This window comes from Oncorhynchus kisutch, unplaced genomic scaffold, assembly GCF_002021735.2.
Source record: "Oncorhynchus kisutch isolate 150728-3 unplaced genomic scaffold, Okis_V2 scaffold1394, whole genome shotgun sequence".
In the NCBI taxonomy this organism is placed as follows: Eukaryota; Metazoa; Chordata; class Actinopteri; order Salmoniformes; family Salmonidae; genus Oncorhynchus; species Oncorhynchus kisutch.
In genome coordinates this window covers 50,001-59,404 of record NW_022263339.1, presented here as the reverse complement: position 1 = coordinate 59,404, position 9,404 = coordinate 50,001, and the positions used below count along the sequence as shown (strand labels likewise).

General features: G+C 50.9%; 1 long non-coding RNA gene across 1 annotated transcript in view; it reads left to right on the top strand.

Annotated features, from left to right (window-relative positions):
- Window positions 1–235: 235 nt before the first annotated feature.
- Window positions 236–9,404, top strand: part of LOC116366211 (uncharacterized) — a 47,943-nt gene continuing 38,774 nt past the window's right edge. Inside the window, exon 1 of the long non-coding RNA XR_004208247.1 lies at window positions 236–380. This is a non-coding gene — a long non-coding RNA (uncharacterized LOC116366211). The remainder of the gene's footprint in view (window positions 381–9,404) is intronic.

Below are 9,404 nucleotides of genomic sequence, written 5' to 3'. Positions count from 1 at the left end.
TTCTCTCTCTCTTCTCCTCCGTCTCCCCCTCCTTCTCTCTCTCTTCTCCTCCGTCTCCCCCCTTCTCTCTCTTCTCCTCTGTCTCCCCCTCTTCTCTCTCTCTTCTCCTCCGTCTCCCCCTCTTTCCCCCTCTTCTCTCTCTCTTCTCCTCTGTCTCCCCCCTCTTCTCTCTCTTCTCCTCCGTCTCCCCCTCTTCTCTCTGTTCTCCCCCTCTTCTCTCCGTCGTCCCCTCTTCTCTCTGTTCTCCCTCTACCAGAAGGCGTTCAAAGACACCAGTCAGTACGTTGTCGGGGAGCTGTCTGCTCTGGAGAGCGAGCAGCGCCACATCGACGCCCGGGCGGCGCGCGTGGAGAAGAGGCTACGCTATCTCATGGACACAGGTACCAAGCCCAATTACACTGGAAAACTGTTTTGGCAAATTGAGCGTTTCACACAAACTCTCACGGAGTTGGGGGAAGTGTGTGTGAGGCTGTAGTGTCCCAAATGACACCCTATTCCCTACGTAGTGCGCACTACTTTTATGGAGCCCAATGCACTATATAAGGAATAGAGCTCCATTTGGGATGCAGGGTGGAATCTTTGAAGCAGTGAATGTTGTGTAGCTACGGAGGGAAGGAGGGAGGGAGGGAGGCGATACGAGGGGCTGGCTGGTGGATATGAAAAGGGGGGAGGAAATGGGGGAGAGTGGGAGTAGAGGGTGATAGAAGGGGGAGAAGGAGGATAGATGGTGGGAGAGCGAGGGGGGGGGAGAAGGGGAGACCTCTCTGGGCCAGGGTGATAAGAGAGTCTTCATGGGAAATGATAACCAGGCCTGATAGTGTCCCACCAGTGTGGGGGGGGGGGAGCCCCCAGCCAGCCTGATAGTGGGGGGGGGGGGAGCCCAGCCAGCCTGCTCAGCTCACATTGAACAGTGTGCTCAGCCATGCATAGCCCCCCCTCCCCCAGTACATATCTGGTCTTCAATGATATGCAGCAGAAGGGGAGAGGTGGATGATTGGTGGGGGTTAGTGAGAGGGGGGGGGGGGGCATTTAAAATAATGCAAGAGGTAACACACACACTGAGAGCACGACACACACACACTTAACCCAACATACACACACAAACTCACACACTCAGAAGTGTGATCTTTTGGCTTCCAAACAGGCTGATTGGTGTGGTTGGAAAGCGTTGGCTGGTGGGTAACCTTGTATAGACATGAAACAGACAGGTGTCTGAGCCAAGGGGCTCGGTTCCATTGAGTCCTGAACTGAAATAACAGAATAGGATTGCGGCACAAATTGTACCCTATTCCCTACATTGTGCACTACTTTTGACCAGATCTCCCATAGGGCTCCCGTCTAAAGTAGTGCACTTTATAGGGAATAGGGTACCATTTGGGATGCGGTCTAGCATTCTGTTACTGCTACTAAACAATTTATCCTCACAACAGAGCAGGCTTCGGAAAAAGGGGAGGAGAGATAGAGAGAGGGGGAGGAGGGAGGGGGAGGAGAGAGAGGGAGGAGAGAGAGAGGGGGGAGAAGAGAGAGAGAGGGGGAAAAGAGAGAGATAGGGAGGAGAGAGGGACAAGAGAGGGGGAGAGAGAGGGGGAGAGAGAGGGGGAGGAGAGGAGAGAGGGGGGAGAAGAGAGAGAGAGGGGGAAAAGAGAGAGATATGGAGGAGAGAGGGGCAAGAGAGGGAGAGAAGAGAGGGGGAGAAGAGAGAGATAGGGAGGAGAGAGGGACAAGAGAGGGAGAGAGAGGGGGAGAAGAGAGGGAGAGAGAGGGGGAGAAGAGAGGGAGAGAGAGGGGGAGAAGAGAGGGAGAGAGAGGGAGAAGAGAGGGGGAGAAGAGAGGGAGAGAGAGGGGGAGAAGAGAGGGAGAGAGAGGGGGAGAAGAGAGGAAAAAGAGGGGGAGAAGAGAGGGAGAGAGAGAGGGAGAGAGGAGAGAGAGGGGGAGAAGAGAGGGAGAGAGAGGGGGAGAAAGCAACACCAGGGTGGAGGGATTAAGGATTTTACTGCTCCTCCTATATCGAGACATCTCTCCTCTCTTTGTTTCTCTCCATCTCTCTCTCTCTCTCCCTCCATCTCTGTTTGTTGCATATGCCTCCCTTCCTCCCTCCCTCCATCCCTCTCCTCTCACCTCTTCCTCTCTCCCTCTATCCCTTCTCTCATCCCTCTCTCTCTCCCCCTCTATCTCTCTCTCCCCCTCCCCCTCCCTCTCCATCCACCCCTCCTTGTCTCCCTCCATCTCTCTCTCCCTCATCCCTCCATCTCTCTCTCTCTTCCCCTCCCTCTCCATCCACCCCTCCTTGTCTCCCTCCATCTCTCTCTCCCTCATCCCTCCATCTCTCTCTCCCCCTCCCCCTCTCCCTCCATCTCTCTCTCCCCCTCCCTCTCCATCCACCCCTCCTTGTCTCCCTCCATATCTCTCTCCCCCTCCCTCTCCATCCACCCCTCCTTGTCTCCCTCCATCTCTCTCTCCCCCTCCCCCTCCCTCTCCCATCCACCCCTCCATGTCTGCCTCCATCTCTCTCTCCCTCATCCCTCCATCTCTCTCTCCCTCATCCCCCTCTCCCTCCATCTCTCTCTCCCTCATCCCCCTCTCCCTCCATCTCTCTCTCCCCCTCATCCCTCCATCTCTCTCTCCCTCATCCCCCTCTCCCTCCATCTCTCCCCTCCCCCTCATCCCTCCATATCCTCTACCCCTGTAGGAGTGAATACCATTGTGTCAATCTGAAGGTTTTTTTCCCCCACTGCTGATAAAGTAGCCTTAGCTGGATACGTTGTTTACCGGAAAACACACACACACACACACCACCATCACACACACACACACACACACACACACTCACACACACTGTCACCACACCCTGTTTTCCACAAACACACACCTTGAGCCAGATTGATATTGCACAGCTCCAGCCCAGCCAGCCCCCTGTAAATAATCAGATAGTAGACAGGTAGTGAGGCAGCAGGATGGAGGATGGACGCAGCTGACACAATAATACTGGTAGTATCAGAGAGAGAAGAATTCACCCCCGGATACGTCCCCAGAAACACCTTGTAGCAGCACTCAATGACATGGACAAAATGTAGTTTGGGTAAACACGGAGTGAGTGTTGGGGGGGGGGGGGGGGTGTTGTATTCGCTTCTTCTATTTCCCTCTCTTCATGGTCCTCGGAGGCTGCAACGGTATTCGTTCACCTGTTTCCTCTCTTTTTTTCCTCCCCTCTTCTCTCCTCCCCTCTCTCTTCCTCCCCTCTCTCTTCCTCCACTCCTCTCTCCTCCCCTCTCTCTTCCTCCCCTCTCTCTCCTCCCCTCTCTCTTCTTCCCCTCTCTCTTCCTCCACTCCACTCCTCTCTCCTCCCCTCTCTCTTCCTCCCTCTCTCTTCCTCCCCTCTCTCTTCCTCCACTCCTCTCTCCTCCCCTCTCTTCCTCCTCTCTCCTACCCTCCTCACCTCTCTCTACCTCCACTCCTCTCTCCTCCCCTCTCTCTTCCTCCTCTCTCCTACCCTCATCACCTCTCTCTTCCTCCACTCCTCTCTCCTCCTCGCCTCTCTTCCTCCTCTCTCCTCCCCTCCTCTCTCCTACCCTCCTCCTCTCTCCTCCCCTCCTCTCTCCTACCCTCCCCCTCTCTCCTACCCTTGTCCCCTCTCTCTTCCTCCTCTCTCCTCCCTTCTCTCTTCCTCCTCTCTCCTACCCTCCTCACCTCTCTCTTCCTCCACTCCTCTCTCCTCCCCTCTCTCTTCCTCCTCTCTCCTACCCTCCTCACCTATCTCTTCCTCCACTCCTCTCTCCTCCCCTCTCTCTTCCTCCCCTCTCTTCCTCCTCTCTCCTCCCCTCTCTCTTCCTCCTCTCTCCTCCCCTCCTCCCCTCCTCGCCTCTCTCCTCCCCTCCTCTCTCCTACCCTCCCCCTCTCTCCTCCTCCTCTCTCCTCTCTCCTACCCTCGTCCCCTCTCTCTTCCTCCTCTCCTCTCTCCTCCCCTCTTCCCCTCTCTCTTCCTCCTCTCTCCTCCCCTCCTCCCCTCTCTCTTCCTCCTCTCCACTCCTCTCTCCTCCCCTCTCTCTTCCTCCTCTCTCCTACCCTCCTCACCTATCTCCTCCCCTCACTCCTCCTCCTCTCTCCTCTCTCCTACCCTCGTCCCCTCTCTCTTCCTCCTCTCCTCTCTCCTCCCCTCTTCCCCTCTCTCTTCCTCCTCTCTCCTCCCCTCCTCCCCTCTCTCTTCCTCCTCTCCTCTCCTCTCTCCTCCCCCTCCCCCTCTCTCCTCCTCTCCTTCCCTCCTCAACAGGTCAGATCAGTTTAAGTAGTGGATGGTTTAAACTCCCTACTTTTAATTAGAAGTGATGCCATTAATCAGACTTACAGTAAAGCAGGAATGGAACACATGACGTTAGCGTGGCCAGCGTCGCGCTCCCCAGACTGAGCCAGGCGTTACACCACCTACTCCCCCAACACCACTTTCAACGTGTTGATTGAAGGACCGTTTCTGGGAGGAATCCCACTTCCAGTTGTAAAATATAGAAGTAAAAACGGACTTTCCAAGACGTCCTACTTGTCATTGTTGAATAAATAAATGTCATAAATATCTCCACGTATTTACCTGTGACTTGGCCACTCAGGAACATTCACTGTCTTCTTGGTAAAGCAGTCTGTCGTTTAGGTTCGTATTGTGGAGTAGCTACGTTGTTGATCCAGTTTTCTCCCATCACAGCCATTAAACTCTGTAACTGTTTTAAAGTCACCATTGGCCTCATGGTGAAATCCCTGAGTGGTTTCCTTCCTCTCCAGCAACTGAGTTAGGAAGGACGCCTGTATCTTTGTAGTGACTGGGTGTATTCATACACCATCCAGTGTAATTAATAACTGCACCATGCTCAAAGGGATATTCAATGTCTGCTTTTATTTACCCATCTACCAATAGGAACCCTCCCTTCTTTGTGAGGCATTGGAAAACCTCCCTGGTCTTTGTGGTTGAATCTGTGTTTGAAATTCACAGCTCGACTGAGGGACCTTATAGATCATTGTATGTGTGTGGGTTACAGAGATGAGGTAGTCATTACAAAATCATGTTGATCACTAGTATTGCAGACAGAGTGAATCCATCCAACTTACTATGTGACTTGTTAAGCACATGTTTACTCCTGAACTTTAGGCTCCACATAACAAAGGGGGTAAATACTTATTGACTCCAGACATTTCAGCTTCTAATTTTTTAATGAATTTGTAATAATGTTGAAAAACATAATTCCACTTTGACATTATTGTGGTTAGTGACCAAAACAATCTCAATTGAATCCATTTTAAATTCAGGCTGTAAAACAACATTTTGATAAAGTGGAGGGGTGTGAGTACCTTCTGAGGGCTCTGTCTGTCTAGCTGGTCCTGTCCCATGGCAGGCCCTGTCTGTCTAGCTGGTCCTGTCCCATGGCAGGCCCTGTCTGTCTAGCTGGTCCTGTCCCATGGCAGGCCCTGTCTGTTTAGATGGTCCTGTCCCATGGCAGGCCCTGTCTGTCTAGCTGGTCCTGTCCCATGGCAGGCCCTGTCTGTTTAGCTGGTCCTGTCCCATGGCAGGCCCTGTCTGTCTAGCTGGTCCTGTCCCATGGCAGGCCCTGTCTGTCTAGCTGGTCCTGTCCCATGGCAGGCCCTGTCTGTCTAGCTGGTCTTGTCTCATGGCAGGCTAGCTGGTCCTGTCCCATGTGGTGGGTCTTTAAGAAGAGCCATAGCATGGCAGGCTCTGTCTGTCTAGCTGGTCCTGTCCCATGGCAGGCCCTGTCTGTCTAGCTGGTCCTGTCCCATGGCAGGCCCTGTCTGTTTAGATGGTCCTGTCCCATGGCAGGCCCTGTCTGTCTAGCTGGTCCTGTCCCATGTGGTGGGTCTTTAAGAAGGGCCATAGCATGGCAGGCTAGCTGGTCCTGTCCCATGTGGTGGGCTTAAGAAGGGCCATAGCATGGCAGGCTCTGTCTAGCTGGTCCTGTCCCATGTGGTGGGCCTAAGAAGGGCCATAGCATGGCAGGCTCTGTCTAGCTGGTCCTGTCCCATGGCAGGCTCTGTCTAGCTGGTCCTGTCCCATGGCAGGCCCTGTCTGTCTAGACGGTCCTGTCCCATGGCAGGCTCTGTCTGTCTAGATGGTCCTGTCCCATGGCAGGCCCTGTCTGTCTAGATGGTCCTGTCCCAGGTCTTTAAGAAGAGCCATAGCATGGCAGGCTAGCTGGTCCTGTCCCATGTGGTGGGTCTTTAAGAAGGGCCATAGCATGGCAGGCTCTGTCTAGATTGTCCTGTCCCATGTGGGGGGTCTTTAAGAAGGGCCATAGCATGGCAGGCTCTGTCTAGATGGTCCTGTCCCATGTGGTGGGTCTTTAAGAAGGGCCATAGCATGGCAGGCTCTGTCTAGATGGTCCTGTCCCATGTGGGGGGTCTTTAAGAAGGGCCATAGCATGGCAGGCTCTGTCTAGATGGTCCTGTCCCATGTGGGGGGTCTTTAAGAAGGGCCATAGCATGGCATGTAGACTCATCTTGACATCAGACTACTTTAGAGGTCTGAAAACATCTGAATAACTTGGTTATGGAGCCAACTGTTCTGTTAACGAGTGTGTGTGTGTGTGGGGGGGGGGGGGGGGGGGGGTAGGATTCGTGGAGTGCTTTTGGGCTTGTGGTCAGATCAGAAGAGACCGTTGACTCATTCCTCTGTCTGCTTCAACACGTTTTCTTCCCCCCCATCTTTTCCTCCTTCTTTCCATTTCTCTCTCCCCCTCTTCCCCTTCTCACTGCCTCTCTTATTTTCTCTCTTTATCTCTCCTTCTCCTTTCCATTTCTCTCTCCTTTCTCTCTTTATCTCTCCTTCTCCTTTCCATTTCTCTCTCCTTTCTCTCTTTATTTCTCCTTCTTCTTTCCATTTCTCTCTCTTTCTCCTTTCCATTTCTCTCTCCCTTCTCTCTTTCTCTCCCTCCCACCTCTTCCTCCCCCCCTCTCTCTCCTCCCCCCCTCTCTCTCCTCCCCCCTCCCTCCCTCTCTCTCCTCCCCCTCCCTCTCTCTCCTCTCCCTCCCTCTCTCTCCTCTCCCTCCCTCTCTCTCCTCTCCCTCCCTCTCTCTCCTCCCCCTCCCTCTCTCTCCCCATATTCCCCAGTTTCTTCCCCCAGCAATGCTTTCTGAGTTCTGCACCGGTTTTCTCTTTTTCTATTACGCGGTACGAGACGGTGGTTCTCCCCAGATGAATACAAAGTAATTGGGGTGGTTAATTTATTTACTGGGAGGCAGTTCACAGCACATTGAATAATAGAGATAATTGAACAAGAATTGTCAAGTGTCTTCTGATATCAGGCACATTACAGAAGAGAGAGTGGCATAAAACTGCCTTTCTATGCTTCCATTGTTTATGGTAATGAAGTACAGCCATTAATTCCTCGGTGGCCTTCCAAGCTTATGGCAGGCCCCATTGTTGTGTGTGTATTAATATGTAATCAGTAAATAGTTTAATTTCCTAATCTGCGTTGGGAGAATTCACTTTCTAACAGCTCTTAATTACTGCAGGGTTCTAACGAGCCCCATCGCCGTGCCGACGCAGAGCACGGCAGCCAGGCAGCCAATCAGAGTGCGGCGGTGGGTCGGAGGGGGGGGGATTTGAATTCCTGGGGCGCCGCTCTCCGCCTAATGAACTTGTTATTCCGGGACTGGGGGGAGTAGAGTGTCCTTCACAGCATAGCAGTTCACAACGTTGGGAGAACGCTCACCTAATGTTAGGGTGATAATAATAGTTATTGATGATATTTATAACGAAAGTCCTATTTTATCACGATGATACATTACCTTTATTCCTGGGCTGACAGGTGTGTTTCCTTCACAGCATAGCAGGTGACCACGTTGGGAGAGCGTTTACCGAATGTTAGAATAATAAATGCTAATACATGTTTGGACACACCTACTTATTCAAGGGTTTTCCTGTATTTTTACTATTTTCTACATAACTGTGAAGACATCAACACTATGAAATAACACATATGGAATCATGTAGCAACCAAAATACTGTTAAAAAAATCCAAATATATTTTATATTTGAGATTCTTCAAAAATAGCCATCCTTTGTCTTGATGACAGCTTTGTACACTCTTGGCATTATCTCAACCAGCTCCATGAGGTAGTCACATGGAATGCATTTCAATTAACAGGTGTATCTTGTTAAAAGTTCATTTGTGGAATTTCTTTCCTTCATAATGCGTTTGAGACAATCAGTTGTTGTGACAAGTTAGGGGTCGTATACAGAAGATAGCCCTATTTGGTCAAATACCAAGTCCATATTATAGCAAGAACAGCTCAAATAAGCAAAGACCAACGACAGCCCATCATTAATTTAAAATATGAAGGTCAGTCAATCCGGAAGATTTCAAGAACTTTGAAAGTTTCTTCAAGTGCTGTCGCAAAAACCATCAAGCGCTATGATGAAACTGGCTCTCATGAGGACCGTCACAGGAGAGGAAGACCCAGACTTACCTCTAAGGAACTTATCCTCCCTCCGCAGCAGAGTTAACTGCACCTCAGAAATTGCAGCCCAAATAAATGCTTCAGAGTTTAAGTAACAGACACATCTCAACATCAACTGTTCAGAGGAGACTGTGTGAGTCAGGCCATGATGGTCTAATTGCTGCAAAGAAACCACTACTAAAGGACACCAATATGAAGAAGAGACTTGCTTGGGCCAAGAAACACGAGCAATGGACATTAGACTGGTGGAAATTTGTCCTTTGGTCTGATGAGTCCAAATTTGAGATTTTTGGATCCAACCGCCGTGTCTTTGTGAGACGCAGATTATGTTAACGGTTGATCTCTGCATGTGCGGTTCCCACCGTGAAGCATGGAGGAGGAGGTGTTATGGTGCTTTGTTGGTGACACTGTCAGTGATTTGTTTAGAATTCAAGTTACACTTAACCAGCATGGCTACCACAGCATACTGCAGCGATACACCCTCCCATCTGGTTTGGGCTTAGTGGGACTATCATTTGATTTTCAACAGTACAATGACCCAGAACACACCTCCCAGGCTGTGTAAGGGCTATTTGATTAAGAAGGAGAGTGATGGAGGACTGCATCAGATGACCTGGCCTCCACAATCATCCAACTTCAACCCAGTTGAGATGGTTAGGGATGAGTCGGACCGCAGAGTGAAGATAAAGCAGCCAACAAGTGCTCAGCATATGTGGGAACTCCTTCCAGGCTGTTGGAACAGCATTCCTTATGAAGCTGGTTGAGAGAATGCCAAGAGTGTGCAAAGCTGCCATCAAGGCAACTTTGAAGAATCTAAAATATATTTTGATTTAACACTTTTTCAGTTACTACATGATTCCATGTGTGTTATTTCATAGTTTTGATGTCTTGACTATTATTCTACAATGTAGAAAATAGTTAAAATAAAGAAAAACCCTTGAATGAGTAGG